We start from the raw sequence: 16,589 nt of genomic DNA on the forward strand, positions 1-16,589 counted from the left end.
CAAATGGAGCACTATGGGCTGGACACCTACCTGGACACCTTATGGGGACACATGTCAGCCAGCATGTGTACCCACCAGGCCCTTGAGGTGGCACCTGAAAAAGGCGCCTCCCTCAAGAGGCCCTTTTGGGCTGTTCTACTCATTATTCAACATATTGGAGAGCTGGTTGGAGCTTTGGGAGTTGCTACAGGGCTGGTTGCTTGCTTCCCGGACTCACACAAGCTTGGACAACAATCCCCACACTCTTCTAAAGGGCTGGTTGGTAAATTTCAGACCTGCAATTTCTCGTTATTGCGAGTTTTGGGCTGGTTACAGGTGTCCAAAGTCAACTTGGACAGTACAGGACAGCTCTAGGGACCTCCACAGGGCTGTAGGACCCTTTACAGGTGGATTTCTCGCGACAGAAAGTTGCTGTTTTGGACTGGTTATTGCACAAAACAGGTCGGACAGCAATGGAATATGTGAGCATGGATGTGTCTCAAGGATTCATGGTATAGCAGGTGCTTAGGGCAAGCATTGGGGACACTTGCTCGAGGAGAACACAGGTTTTTGGATCAGTTTCTCGCGTGGAAACAGGGCCTAAAGATCCATTTACATCTTGTGCAGGGCGGAGTACCTGTGAGGATTGTGATACTCTTGTGCAGGGCGGATGTACCTGTGAAAAGGCTTGTGCAGGGCGGATGTACCTGTGTGTAGGGTGGATGTACCTACAGATTCTCTTGTTTGAAATGTATTCATTCATAATGTATTTGGAAGAATCAGGTGCAGGCTGGTGGTGAATCCCCAGGCACCCGTAATCTTGTACTTTGCAGACTCTTTTGGTAATATAACCTAAAGGGGAGGGGTGAGCCTATCATCGGCCCCTTTATGTGGTGTATTGTCATTTTCAGCTTTGTGGTTGTAATGCTCAAGTGTTAAGTGCTTAAAATCTTGTTCACATTTATACGATTCCAATACACGTGTCCGCTTCCCGTTACATTGGTATCAGAGCTCAGTTTTTTTCTCCTCATTGGAAAACGGTCTAAGGCTTGGAATCATAACTGGTGACCTGATTTGAGTGTCATGGACAGCCACATTTCTGACAGTGTGGAGAACACACAGGACCGTGAATTTCATGGTAGAAGGGATGCAAGAGATGCTGCAGGCAATGATGTCTATGGAGATGCAGGTACTCATGACACTATGCATTGTGATTTGGAATCTTTGAGGCGTCAAGTGCGACGCTATAGGGCTGAAACCGAAGAGCTCAGGTTGTTGAAAAATGACCCGGATGTACAAAGGGTGTTGGCTGCGAAGGCAAAGGCTTCGGTCCATGAAGTCACTTTTGAAGCAATTGCAAAGGAAATGGATGTTGAGAAACCCCGAGAGCTTGCACTTGCATACCTAATGGTTAAGGGTGATGTATACACCGAAGCAGATGGTAGATTGGCTTTCAAGAAGCCACCCCTCATGGCTGCCCGTGGTGGTGCACATGATGCACAACAAGCAGGAAGAGCACAGCAAGTGCCAAATGCTGAAAGGACCCTGGTGCTAGGCTTGATGCAGGTCAAGAGAAGAGTAAGGATGAGGGATCCTCTACTCATTCCCGCTTTGCTCCAAGAAGACATATCCGTTCTCGTGTTGAGCTTTCCACTCATTCGGAGAGTGTGGCTCAAGAGAGAACGAAGAGGGATCGTGAATCTTCATCGTGGCATCATCACCATGGAGATGAACAAGATGTACATAGGGATGCACATAGAAGGAAGAAGCCTCGAGAGTTCAAGTCCGATGACAAGGATGTAAAGTTTGAAAACTTTCAGGGAGACGGATGGACTCTACCAAAGCACTTGCTTTCATTAGACAGTTTGAGATAGCTTTTTGCAATGAAGACTTTTCGGAAAAGTCTATGCTCAGGCATGTGGGAATGCATCTCAAGGATACGGCAAGTGATTGGTGGCTTGCAAAAATACTTGATGGAAGTGCTGCCCCAACTTGGTCTTCTTTCAAAATTCAGTTTTATGATCAATTCTTACCACCAAACTTTGCAAAGGATGTACGCAAGGAGTGGGATTGGCTGTCCCAAGATGAGGGAGAGTCCGTTACTTCATACATAGCAAAGTTTTGGAAAGTCCTTCTCAAGGTTACTCCCTTAATGAAGATTGGAGGTTCATGCTATTACAGTTGCATGCCATGAGGACTTATCGGATATGCGTAATACTTATCAGCTGGATGAGGATTTTGCACATGTATGGGCTGATTTGCAAGAGGGTATTGCTGTCCCATCTTATGTCATAAGAGATGGATATCTCATGAATCATGATGCAAAATCGTATGTGTGTGGTGAAGAACCTTCGCCATAAGGTTATGGATGAGTGCCATGCTTCTCCATATGCAGGTCATAGAGGCATTTTGGCCACAGCACAAGCTTTGGAGAGGTATTTCTTTTGGCCAGATATTCGCAAGGATATTGAAGCATATGGTATGTCAAAAGGTCAAGTTTGACCGACATAAAGCACCTGGATTGCTTCAACCTTTGCCTATACCAAATGAACCATGGGAAAGCATTGCTATGGATTTGCCAAGGACGCCACAGGGAAATGATGCTATTTGGACCATCATTGACAGGTTTAGCAAGCAGGCACATTTCATTCCCGTGCGCAAGACAATAAAGCCAGATCATATGGCTAGGATGTTTTTGGCACAGATATTCAAACACCATGGCATGCCTAAATCTATTGTGGGGGATAGAGATCCTAGAACCACAAGCTTATTTTGGTGCGCATTGTTTGACAATATGGGTACAAAGCTGAACTTCTCATCAGCTTACCATCCACAGACAGACGGGCAAAGTGAAATAGCAAATTCAGCCGTCCTCGACTTGCTGAAATCTTATGTATCCGACCGCAAATCGGATTGGGAGAAGTATTTACCACTTGTGGAGTTTGCCTACAACAATACGGTACATACTTCTACGGGCAAGGCGCCCTTTGAGATTATCTATGGCAAGGTGGTACTACCACCCATCCTTCGTACAAAGGATGAGATTTTTGCAGCAGATGAGTATGTCAGAGACTTGGATACTGCATTTGCACAGGTACGGACAGCCATAGAGAGGTCTCAAACCAAGAATAAAAAGGCAGCTGATAAGCATAGAAGGGATGTACAATTCAAACAAGGTGATTGGGTCTTGCCGAAATTTGAAAAGGCACGCCTTCGGAAGAGGCCAGGGAAAGAGGAAAAGTACCCTAAACTTTCCAACAGGTACTATGGACCTTTTCAGATCTTGGAGAAGATCAATGATGTTGCATTTCGGCTTGTACTCCCAGATCATTGGAACATGCATAATGCTTTTCATGTGAGCCTATTGAGGCCTTATGTGGGACCCACACCGTTTGAGCCGGTTTTGGAAGACCCACCCGAGGTGGATGAGCTGGAAGAGATTCTTCAACCTGAACAGATTGTTTTTCACAAGGAACGAAAACTTGCCGGAGGCAAACTTGTTCGTAGGTACCTTGTGAAGTTCAAGAATTATTCAGCTTTGGATGCGAAATGGATGGATGAGGCCTACTTCGAGGATTACCCAGATCTTTTGAAGGCCTATCTGGAGGCTTCTCAGTTGCGGTCAACTGATTAGAAGCCGGGGGAAATGTCACAAACCCCTATATTCTAGGGACATGCGGATGCGTGTCAGGCCTAGAAACATGCGGATGCATGTATGTATTATACCTGCGCATGTGTATGGATCATATGAGTGGATGCATATGAGTCCAAGGACATGGCAGGACATTTGTGGACTTTCGGGCGGTGCCCGTGTGGATTCCGGCCATGCACACATGGTGTGTTATGATGCGAGGCGGAATATTTTCAAGTGCAAGAATGATGATAGGTGGTTCTCCAAGTTTACATGTGCACAATGCATAAATGATGCATGCCATAACTTCATTTTACTTTGTGTGACATTGTCTTGCTGCCTGTGGACAATGCTTGTTATTTTGGCTTGTGAAGTTCGAGGGACCGGGGACGCCCGGGCACCTTGTGGACACGTGTGTGCACTCCTGTTTGGGCCTAAAACTGTGGGCTTATGGGTTTTGCAGGTGGTAAGTGCGTCCACACTCAATTTACAGCTTACTTCATTTACTACTAAGGTTTATTGGTTTGCAGGTCCACACTCATTAATAAGTGGCTGGACAACCTATAATGCGTTCGCATTTGGTTGGACCAAAATTAATGAAGTCCGGACAGCTTATGGCCATTTCCCATTTGGTTGGACCTAAACTTATAGAAACAGGACAAATGGAGCACTATGGGCTGGACACCTACCTGGACACCTTATGGGGACACATGTCAGCCAGCATGTGTACCCACCAGGCCCCTGAGGTGGCACCTGAAAAAGGCGCCTCCCTCGAGGCCCTTTTGGGCTGTTCTACTCATTATTCAACATATTGGAGAGCTGGTTGGAGCTTTGGGAGTTGCTACAGGGCTGGTTGCTTGCTTCCCGGACTCACACAAGCTTGGACAACAATCCCCACACTCTTCTAAAGGGCTGGTTGGTAAATTTCAGACCTGCAATTTCTAGTTATTGCGAGTTTTGGGCTGGTTACAGGTGTCCAAAGTCAACTTGGACAGTACAGGACAGCTCTAGGGACCTCCACAGGGCTGTAGGACCCTTTACAGGTGGATTTCTCGCGACAGAAAGTTGCTGTTTTGGACTGGTTATTGCACAAAACAGGCCGGACAGCAATGGAATATGTGAGCATGGATGTGTCTCAAGGATTCATGGTATAGCAGGTGCTTAGGGCAAGCATTGGGGACACTTGCTCGAGGAGAACACAGGTTTTTGGATCAGTTTCTTGCGTGGAAATAGGGCCTAAAGATCCATTTACATCTTGTGCAGGGCGGAGTACCTGTGAGGATTGTGATACTCTTGTGCAGGGCGGATGTACCTGTGTGTAGGGTGGATGTACCTACAGATTCTCTTGTTTGAAATGTATTCATTCATAATGTATTTGGAAGAATCAGGCAGGCTGGTGGTGAATCCCCAGGCACCCGTAATCTTGTACTTTGCAGACTCTTTTGGTAATATAACCTAAAGGGGGGGGGGTCAGCCTATCATCGGCCCCTTTATGTGGTGTACTGTCATTTTTAGCTTTGTGGTTGTAATGCTCAAGTGTTAAGTGCTCAGAATCTTGTTCACATTTATACGATTCCAATACACGTGTCCGCTTCCCGTTACACCCTTCATAGGTGTCCTTTCATTACGGAGAGATTAAGAGAGTTAGTCACAATCGTGACATTCCCTCCCATTTAAAATAAAACCCAGGGGTAGTTGTAGAAACTCCGGGAGAAGGGAAATGTATTTCTGTAGTGCTTCTACATCCAAAGCTCTAACTGTTAAGTCCCATGTCATGGCACTATTATTGACCGTGACAATCTTGCATATGCCAAACTGAATATTGACATCATCTGGAATTTGTCTCATCTTTGTCGACAGTATGAATATCACATCTGCAACTCGATTAGTGCTTTTGTCAAAGTCATTTGTGACTTCGAGGTTTGTCCAAGAAAAGATTGAATCTTTATCTGCTTGAAGTGAAACTATTGGTAAATTATCTGATTGTGTTGCCAGGCTTTCCTGCTGAGAGGCGACAACCACCTGTTGGATGTCTGAAAGGGATTCCACTGATTTTTCTGGAACACAAAAGTCTTCAAGTGTTGTCGTAGGTTGAGAAGAAATATCTTCCATATGGTTTTCTTTTGCACCACTGAAGGTAAGGACTGGAGTCTTCATTTTTGAAGAAGAATCATCATTCACCACGGCGTCAGGTATCTGGTCAAAGACAAAGACTCCGTTTTGCACGGGCGGTGACGAGGCTATCGCTGCTGCCTGGGTCACGGCAAGAAAAGGAGTTGTGGACATTGTATTTGTCACACATGTACCAGAATCTTCTGAATCTTCAGCTTTCTCAGCAGGTATTAAGGCTTCCAATGTAGAAGGGGGAGGTTGAGGTTGTTTGTGCCTCTTAGACCTCTCAAGGATCCTCTTGCACAACGTGAGAATGAGTAAGTCTTCAACACTACCACCAAGAGCTTGCAAGGACTTGAATGTAGGGCATTGCTCGCGAGGGGAAACTTGTCCAACGTCGTGGCGTTCACGATCGAGTACTCGACTAGGGTCGGCGGACACACGTGCCACTAAGTAAGCCCATCTTGATATGGCTGATTTCTTTCCAAGATGTGATCCTTTGGAAGCTTCATGTTGCTGCTTCTGTTGCTGATGATTCCAATAAGAAGTTGGTTGCTTAGAACCGTAACATTTCCAAGAATATCCATGCTGAGGCTTGCGTTGCTCGCACGAAGATACTTTGTGTCTAGTTGTCTCTGAAGAACCATGCTTAGGGTGAGAATTTTTGTTGAGAAACATGTTGAAGCTCATCGATACGAGCTTTTGGTTGTTGATGGAACATGGCTTGAAAGCGCTGGAATGCAGCTTGTTGCTGTGCATTTTGCTACTCCAAGGATTTGCTTATAGCCATCAATATGGAGGCCATCTCTTGATCATAACATTGTTCACCGCATCTACCCGGCACTCAGATAATCCTGTGGCAAATGTGATGCCTGTGGTGCAGGACTTGGAACTGGTGCTGTAGGAACTGGAAGTGGTGCGAGAACTGGTTCGGGCGCCGGAGTAGGTTTTGGGACGGGTATTGCCTCTGGAATAGATTCGGGCTCTGGGGTCGGGGAATCGGGAATAATGATCACCTCTGGCTCAGACATGGGTGAATCCGGGATGACAATAATCTCCTGTGAAGGGAGAGGATTCGCTGGCAGTTCGTCTTTGGGAACCTCGTCTACATACGAGAGATACGGAACGGGCACATCGAAAACTTCGTCTGCCATTGCGCGCGCAAGATGGTGCTTGCAGATGGGCCAGCGCTGGAGGAGAGAGAGCGAACCTGGAAAGTGGCTGGCAGAATTCGCAGATGAAGCCACACGCTGCCGTTGGCCATTTTTTAAATAATTTTTTTTAAGTTATCTCACCGAGGGTGCCACACTTAATAAATTTGGGGCGGTAGGGCCAAATTTGGGCTGGCCGGCCACTTTGTTTAAGTGGCTTGGGCTTAGTTTTTTTTAATAATTTACGTTGGCAATTTGGCTACGTAATAACCCAGCGAAGAGTTACTCAGCATCGCTAGAGGCAGCCAGCGCAAGTGTTTCCAACAGCCAGCGCTAGGGAAAAGGCACAAGCCATCTCCATGTCTCTTGGGGAAGGAGAACCGCCAAGGTGAAGGGGACCTGCCGGGCTGATTTGATGACCGTTCGTGTGAAGGGATGCGAACCCATGCACGAAAGGGCACAATCCGATGAAGAGGCACACGAAGGGCTACCAGCAGGAAATCTCTGCACACTCACTGGGTACGCCACGCACACATCTGTGCATCTGTCTTCTATATGCAAATTGAGAAAGAAGGTTTAGGTTACCTCATACTCGTAGATGTGTATGTACCATCTTTCTTTTGCGTCCATGTAACTTTGGGAGAGGTTAAGAGTGTAGCGGGGAGGGCGAGAGACTCACAACCGTCGGGTCCCGAGAAAAAATTTGGCTCTGATACCACTGTGAAGCTTTTATAGCTTTATTAACATGATTAAGACTTAATTAATAAACATAAGACAAATGCTGCAGGAAAGAGTGAGTTGTTTGCATTGAGACAGGGGCCTTTCTTAAATAGAGGCCGAAAGGGTACAAGTGAAGAGACACATCCCTGGGAAGGGGTGTGGCTCTTGAATTAACGGTTATGTCCTTTGGACTTAGGGGTGTGTCTTTTATGAATAGACATGTCCTTTGATAGTGACCCATGTGTAAGGGTGTGACCCTTCACAGGTGTCCTTTCAGTTAATAAGGGATTAAGGAGAGATTAAGAGAGTTAGTCACAATCGTGACACTCATCACCAAGAGAGTTAGTCACAGTCGTATTGGTCCGCAAACCATACGACTTAACCTCGCACGTTCTTTTCACGTCGTATCTTGGATCATCCACACCTTTCCACCCCGGCAACAACTTTACCACCGACTTGGGTGACGCGAGGATACGATCATCATTAGGAAGGAGGGGTATATTAACCAATTTAACATGGTGTCAACTGCCCAACCTACCGTAAGACGCTTTGCTATCTTATCTTCTAGAACGGACACTAATCTTTTGTAAGACGGTGCTTGAATATATAAAGCGGCCTAACCTTGAGCTTAATGTCAAATAGAGAAAGCCTAAGGACTTCGTGTACATACTTGCTTAAGACTAGTAATAGAGGTCGAACCATTTTGAAGTTTCGCCGGCCTAGTGTGAAAACTAGCCATTTTTGACACCAAGCAATATATAATCATTCCCTTGCAATAGAATACTTGTGAACTCTCCTTGTTCTCTATTCTTTCTTACATGTATGCTATTGAATCTTGCTTGCTTGATGGATAGATTGGTGTGTTTGTAGGTTTCCCTCTTGCATTAGCTTCTTCCTTTTCCCCCGCCTTTTGTGTGAGATAACCGTCGCAAAGACTCTCTCTTTTTGCCTCCATCTCGGCATAGAGAGCTCTATCTTCACCCCATTGGCAAAGGAGCATTTTGGTGTGACAATGGAGCGAGAACGCAATGGGCGAGCTAGCGCACCACATTGAGAAGTTGCAATTGCAACTCTAAGGCAAGGCCCAATGATACGTGCTTTGGCAAGGCTAAGGTAAGCTCTTAACTTGAACAGGCAACTTTCGGCATTTTTTGGCCGCCCAACATGTGGACAGCTGGCCTCTATTAGTAGCTGAGGAGAAGCTGGTTGAGCCCTAGCCTGCAAACCAGCCCCCTTCATTTCTCCCCACTAGTACTCCTAGTCGGGCATGTGCAGCACCAATCAGTGAATGCCATGTCACAAGGCCCTTGATATGTGATCCAAGTGCAGAAAAATAGACACTGATGGGCCATGTGCCCTTCTGGAGCTAAAGGGTTGACCGGCCTTATGGTCTGTTTGTTGCAGCTTAGACAGTTCAGCCCTGTCTGGTGCACTTATGTTCTTTTAATGACCATCATCAGCCTGTGGCAATGCTATTTCTAGATTCCAAGCGCCGACACTTGGATCCTACGTGCTTCCCACACCTGCTCCAAAGCTGACCGACAAGGTGGAGGCTGGATACAAGGTAAGTGGGAATCCAATCATATATCTTACATGGCCACACTTGGATCCTACGTGCTTCCCACTCCTGATCCAAAGCTGACCGTCAAGGTGGAGGCTGGATACAAGGTAAGTAGGAAGCCAATCATATATCTTGATGTCAAGGAATCTTATACACCCTCATTTTTATGAGGTGCAACTTGGTTTATGGGTGGCTGCTCTTTACTTCCCGGCACACAGCTCGGTTCTCATCCAGGGGTTCAAGGGGATTGCTTTGTGACATTTTAGTAGTGTTTTGCAGGGATACTCCTTTTCTCCTTAGCTTTTCCTTTTCATGGCAAAGACAGCAAGTATGCTCTCTTTTAGGATCATAATGCAACTTTAAAAGCTTCTGCTTCATGCTTTGTTGTTTGATGTTGGTTGGCCATCGGTGGCTTGCTTTTACTCCTTTTGCTAGTCTGCCTCGAGCTTCCATGGCCGTAGTGAGGAACATTGTCTTGGCTGAGGGTGCATCCCATAGCCTTGCAATTTTCCATCCTTTCTGCTTTGTGGATTAGGTTCTACATGGTGGGCCTAGTAATGTCAAGGCATGCTAGCAAATAGTGGATGCATAGAGTCTTTGAGAAGACCCCAAGGGCACGCTTGTCTTTGCTGACTGGCATCTTGGAAGTTGGTGCACTTGCTTGGCTTTATTGGTGTTATTTATCTGAGCCTTTTGCTAAAGAAAAGTGTTGGTTGTTCTCCTCACGTGTTATTATAACAAATTTCTGAATTTGGTCCTCTCTTTTGAGTGGAGCTGAACTTCCATTTAATCCTTTTTTATGTGAATTTCTTTGTAATGCGGGGTTTGGTTTTGAGGTGATATTTAGTGTGGATGCAGGTAACATGATCAGAATTAAGCAGCGGCAGGTAGCAAGCTCACAGATTCATGGACTTGTGCCTGAATAGTTGCTATTTGGTGCAGAGATAATAGTTTTTCCACTCTCATGGACAGCACGTCCATATGCCTCAAGACTTGCCTGATGCACTAAAGTAGGGATTGTTTTTTGATTGCAACAAACTGACTACAGTTGTAGCTTACACTTTTTTGGACTAACACGCCCATTTTACTGCTACAAGTTATAAAGGAAGCAAAGCATTATTGCCTTGGATAAAAGATCATCTTTGAAGATTGATGGGGACAAATCGAGTATGAGGGCTACTTGCATCCAAAAATATGGATCAACCGTTGTTTAAGTCATTTGCAAATTGTCTTGCTTATCTACATAGGCATGTCTAATGGTCAATCATGTGATCTTTTTCTTGGTGAGGTGTGCTCAATAGCATTCCTACTATTCTTGCAAGATGTTGCATGGGATGCATTTTTATCTTGGCATGATTGCTACTCAGACAACTGCACACTGATATCATTGGACGTATGGATGCCTTCTTTTTGAGAGAGAGAGAGAGAGAGAGAGAGAGAGAGAGAGAACATATATTACGTCTATGGAAGGCCAGATTGGCCTATGAGACAAATCTGTATACAACAAGTCCATGTCTTGAGTATCATGGAAAGAAAAACTGAAATGAAAAGCTAATCCTAGTCATATGCAGCTCACCATACTGGTTCTAATAGCCACATGGGCAAGGACCTACCAATGGGCACACCTATTTTTATAAGTTCAAAGTACTAATGATAAGGGTTGTATGATGTGGTATGATAGCTACTTTGGCAAGGGCCTGCCAATAGGGATGCCCATTCATGGATGAGGTAACTCTGCTACATCGCTTCCTATGAAAGCTTAATCCACCTTTGGATCGCTTGGTCAAGTCTTTTTTCATTTTGGAAGTAGTAATTATGATAGAGGATTTTGCCAAGGCTTTTCCTAGACGCTCTGCTTTAGGGAATACAAACAACCTCTAGAACTAAAAAGAATTGTGGACCCAATTAAATCCAAAGTCAAGGTCCTAGGGGTTTGTATGAGGAGGAAGACCCTTCCCTCAATCAATGGGGTAAGGATCTAGACTTTTGAAGATATGATGGAGACAAATCTTCTGGACAAGCTACAAAGCTTTTCATCGCTTCTCCCAATGCCCCATTCGCGGTACGATTTCGTCTGCACCTACTCCCTCTACTACCGTCTTTGGGATTTCTTACCAGTTCCAAGGACAGACCCGAATTAGGGAGGGGGGTATGTTAACCACAATGACTAACCTACCATTTTTTATCGAAGCGTGGTTGCACTTCATGTTATTTATTCTTATGTAAAACCGTGCCTAGCGCTTCATGTAAAAAGATATGGGATGATCGAGCTTATAACATGTGTAATGCCGGCCATGAGCTACAAAGCCTAGGTGTACATAGAGGTAGAGAACCAGTTTTGGACTCCCAATTGTTAATGGGCGGACGGCCATTGTAGCTCATGTATATAAGTGACTTAATGAAATATGAAAAGAATACACTCCCATTATCACAATTCTTCTCCTCTCTTGCTCTTTTGTGTCTATGGTAGTGAGCTTGTGTGTTGATGCATGCTTGTTGGCTTGATTGTGCGTGTGTGCTTGTAGGTGATGCTTCCTACCTTCTCTCCATCTTCTTCTTCTTTTTCCTTCTCTCTCTCTTCCTCTCTTCTTGCACACATGAAGGCATTGAGATAGGAGTTGAGCTTTCCATAGCTCCTTCTCTTATTGCTCTCTATCTAGCTCATGGAAAGCTCCACTTGGGTGACAAGTGGTGGTGGAGTGAGCCCCTAGCGGCTTCACATCGAGAAGTTAACTCTCCTAGGATTAGCTAAGTGAATGTTCCCGAATCAACCCTTGCATCTTTTGATGCTTTGCTAGATGATAGGAGTGGACACGACCCCCCTCTCCCCCTTTGGAGATAGGAGTGGACATGACCCCCCTCTCCCCCTTTGGAGATACATGGAGGGCAGACCAGGATATGACACAAGAGCAGCCCCTCATCATTAGATTCCCTGATGCCACCGGCAGGCATGCCTTCTTAGACAGACGGGCTGCCCTCAAGGGCACATAGGTGTACATGGGAGATGATCTCACCCCTGCACAGGTGGCACACCAACGTGCGGCGATGGTGACAGTTCATGAGGCTCGTAGAGCAGGCAAGTGAGCTATCTACAGATATGGTAGGGTCATTATCACTGAGCGCCGTCCCAAATAGGGATGCAGAGTCTATGAGACCAAACACCTAAGGTTAGCAGTATGGAACTGCAATGGCATTCGGTGGTCGAATCCAGGAGGTATGAGTGAGATTCTGATAGGCAGGGGTGTCATTTTCTATACAGAGACTCATCAGAGCCCTGAGAGGGGCTTACCATACATAGCCGAGTATGAGTGGGAGTCAGCTTTCCGAGGTGAGACTTGCACATCAAGAGGAGAGCGTGGCTCTAGAGGGATAGCTGCCCTTTTTAGATCCCATCTTCGACAGATTCTCAACATCGTCTCGAAAGGACGAGGAGGCACGGTATCTTTGGGTGCGGCTACAACTTAGCAGTGACAGAGTCATCCACATTGCTGTGTGTTATTTTGCACCACGTCACTTCCCTAATGGAGTTCTCACAATTGGGGGAAGTCCTCCTACACGGGGACTTCAACGCCAGGGCATGAAGTCAACAGGTCTCACTACTTGATCTGGACGACCCTATCAGACTATAGGAGTTGGACATCATTGACACGGGGCTATAGAGATCATGACAGGACTGTGAGGAGGTCACAGTATATGGGAGATATTTCTTAGAGTTGGGAGTTATACATGGTCTCGTTATCTATAACGAGATGTCTCAATGGCTCTCCTCCGACGCCCTCACATCCTTACCTCACTCAGGAGGTACTAGCACTGTGGACTACCTTATGGGATCTCCGGCTTTGGCACACCTCCCCGACTTCTCCATCCCGCCACCCCTCTATGAAGCTAACCATGCTACCTCTCTTTCACTCTCACCTGCGCGCCACCCATCCCTCCGCCACCACCCCCCATCTCACATTACACCCAGGTCCATTTTGATCACGAGCTTGACCTTGTTTACTCCAACCATATCTACAGGCAACTCCATGATGTGGAACCTACTGTCCCCCTACCCACCCTCACATCACATGTCACCACCGTACTCCACACATCCGCCACAATTTCTTTCATCTGCACGCGGCGGTCTACTGCCAAGCCACCTTGCAGTTCCATGCCCCAAAATTGTTGGTATGATGATGATGAATGCCGAGCCACACGTTCCCATCTTAAGCATGAGGTACAGATTGGGCAAATCACGAAGCGCCAAGTGCAACAGATTTCTCAACAGCTCACCAAACGCAAGAAACAGGAGTTCTATGCCTGGAAAGAGGATGAGTTATACCGACTTTTCTTATGGCCGAACTGCAAAGAGGCCTGGAGGAAACTCTGAGAACATTTCCCCCCAACGCCTATCACATATTCGGACACATGGCACTCCTATGCACACTCCCTCTATCATATCCCCTATTAGCCACCCCTACCCCCCACCACCTCCACCTTCTTCACAAAGGGCATGGTCCTAGAGGCCATTCGTAGACTACATGATGGGTGAGCCCAAGATCATGAGGCACTCACTGCCGCGTACATCTTACATGCTGATGATACCTTGGCGCCCCTACTAGCCTGCATGTTCAATAGAGCCCTTTGTGAAGGATTTCCACCCTCTTGGTCCACCAACACCAACACCACCACCCCCATCCTCAAAGCTGGAGATCCACTTGCTCCTAATAATTACAGGACGATCATGATTGGTCACACATTGGCCAAACTGTATGGATCGATGCTAGAGGCGGAGCTCAATTCATTTGCAGAGAGACAGGGATGCAGAGCCTTAGGACAGGTAGGCTTTCGGAGGAGGTACTCTACCCTTGACCACATTTTCACCCTTCGTGGCATCATCAAGGAGGGTAGAGCACGACATCAAAGGATTTAATGCTGCTTTGTGGATTTCCGCAAAGCTTTTGATACTATACCCCGAGCCCGCCTCCTACAACAGGAGAGAGAAGTCCCATTTGACATGGTTTGAAGCATCATCACCCTCTATCAGTCCGTCACCGGGCGGTGAGAGCCCCAGGAGGTACATTGCAGGAGATTTCTAGGACTATTGGGGTGAAACAGGGTTGCCCTCTTATCACCCACTCTTTTTGGCCTCCACATTGATGAGATCTTGAGCTTCATTGACAGATTAGGCGGGGCTGGTCCAACACTAACAGACATATTGATCCCCATCCTACTTTATGGAGATGACATCGTCCTCCTCTCAGATTCAGCCGAGGGGCTTTAGAGACAGTTGGATGCCTTATGGGACTTCTGCACTCACCTGGGCCTCTTTGTTAACCATTACCTTGGTAAAACCAAGGTAATGGTCTTCAATACTTCTCGCCCCTTCACATCTAGATTGAGCTTCACATATAGAGGGGATCCTGGAGAGATTCTCATCCTATGTCTACCTTGGTGTCACTTTCAGTGGCCCATGCTTCACCATGCTTCCCACAGCACATGCCAGAGAGTGACACAAGGATATGCAGCCTTGAGCTTACTTGAGCGGCAGTGCTTCCAGGCACATCTCCACGTGCCCAGGATGAAGGGTTGACCTTTTGACACCCTTGTCACACTAGCCTTGATGTATGGAGCAGCCTTTTGGGGGCTGGATTTATCCGATGAGGATTGGCAGCGAGTTGAGAGACCCCAGGTCATGATGTTCTCCCATATGATCCGCAGTAAACCATCAGTCCCACACCAGATTATCCAGGCTGAGTTTGTTGCAACCCTGATGGTAGTGGATGCACTCTGCCAGACATTTACATACCTCTATTGCATCAGTCACATGGATCCGCACAGGTACCCGAGGCTTGGCCTAGAGTCCTCCAGACAGCTAGCACTTGATGGCCACTCTGGAATATGGTATGCATTAGTTTCCACTTGGTTCTCAGTATATGGGCTCTGCATGGACCGCCTACTACTCCTTCAGTAGAGTTTGGACTCCCCATTTCTCCGGATCTCTCATGAGGATACCAACTGGGTTATCCGGTTAGATCTTCTCAGCCTCTACACCCATTGCACATAGATCACACCTTCGGACTCTGAGAACATTGCCCCCCAATGCCTATCACATGTTCGAACACATGGCACTCCTATGCACGCTCCCTCTATCATATCCCCTATTAACCACCCCTACCCCAACCACTAAATCCCTGCCTCACCACGTCCACCTTCTTCACAAAGGGCATGGTCCTGGAGGCCATTTGTAGACTACATGATGGGCGAGCCCAAGAGATCCACTTGATCCTAATAATTACAGGGCGATCATGATTGGTCAAACATTGGCCAAACTGTATGGATCGGTGCTAGAGGCGGAGCTTAGTTTATTTGCAGAGAGACAGGGATGCAGAGCCTTAGGACAGGCAGGCTTTCGGAGGCGCTACTCTACCCTTGAACACATTTTCACCCTTCGTGCCATCATCAAGGAGGGTAGAGCATGACATCAGAGGATTTAATGCCGCTTTTTGGATTTCCGCAAAGCTTTTGATACTGTACCCCACCATCCGTCGGTGACGGACTCATAGAGGCTGATGATGCTCCAAACCATGTCAAATGGGACTCCTCTCTCCTGTTGTAGGAGGGGGGCTCAAGAGGTACATTGTAGGAGATTTCCAGGACTATTGGGGTGAAACAGGGTTGCCCTCTATCACCCACTCTTTTTGGCCTCTACATTGATGAGATCTTGAGCTTCATTGACCGATTAGGTGGGGCTGGTCCCACACTAGCAGACATTGATCCCCATCCTACTTTATGCAGATGACATGGTCCTCCTCTGTGAGATTCAGCCGAGGGGCTTTAGAGACAGTTGGATGCCTTACGATACTTCTGCACTCAGTTGGACCTCTTTGGTTAACCTTGGTAAAACCAAGGTAATGGTCTTCAACACTTCTCGCCCCTTCACATCTAGATTGAGCTTCACATATAGAGGGGATCCTGTAGAGATTTTCTCATCCTATGTCTACCTTGGTGTCACTTTCAGTGGCCCATGCTTCACCATGCTTCATGTGGCACATAACAAAGTGACACGGGGATATGCAGCCTTGAGCAGCTTACTTGAGCGGTAGTGCTTCGAGGCACATTTCCAGGAGCCCAGGACGAAGGGTTGGCTTTTTGACACCCTTGTCACACTAGCCTTGATGTATGGAGTAGCCTTTTGGGGGCTGGATTTATCCGATGAGGATTGGCAGCGAGTTGAGAGGCCCCAAGTCATGTTCTCCCTTATGATCCACAACAAATCATCAGTACCACACCAGATTATCTAGGCTGAGTTTGTTGCAACCCCGATGGTAGTGGATGCACTCTTCCAGACATTTACATACCTCCATCGCATCAGTCTCACATGGATCCCCACAGGTACCCGAGGCTTGGCCTAGAGTCCTCGAGACAGCCAGCACTTGAGGGCCACTCTGGAATA

The 16,589-nt window shown here is 46.8% G+C and overlaps 1 protein-coding gene across 6 annotated transcripts in view; it reads left to right on the forward strand.

Annotated features, from left to right (window-relative positions):
• The window catches only part of LOC147610310 (protein CYPRO4-like), a 69,052-nt gene extending 58,764 nt beyond the window's left edge, over positions 1 to 10,288 (forward strand). The window contains exons 3-4 of one of the 6 annotated variants that reach the window (XR_015264002.1): positions 9,991 to 10,041; positions 10,081 to 10,288. The gene's annotated coding sequence lies outside the window, so the exon portion shown is untranslated. Of the gene's footprint in view, positions 1 to 9,990 lie in introns of all 6 variants that reach the window. The other 5 variants (XR_015264004.1, XR_015264003.1, XM_086785987.1 and 2 more) reach the window with 5 other exon arrangements.
• Positions 10,289 to 16,589: the final 6,301 nt, after the last annotated feature.

Source organism: Cibotium barometz, chromosome 49 (assembly GCF_041138505.1).
Source record: "Cibotium barometz isolate CiBa-2024 chromosome 49, ASM4113850v1, whole genome shotgun sequence".
Lineage (NCBI taxonomy): Eukaryota > Viridiplantae > Streptophyta > Polypodiopsida > Cyatheales > Cibotiaceae > Cibotium > Cibotium barometz.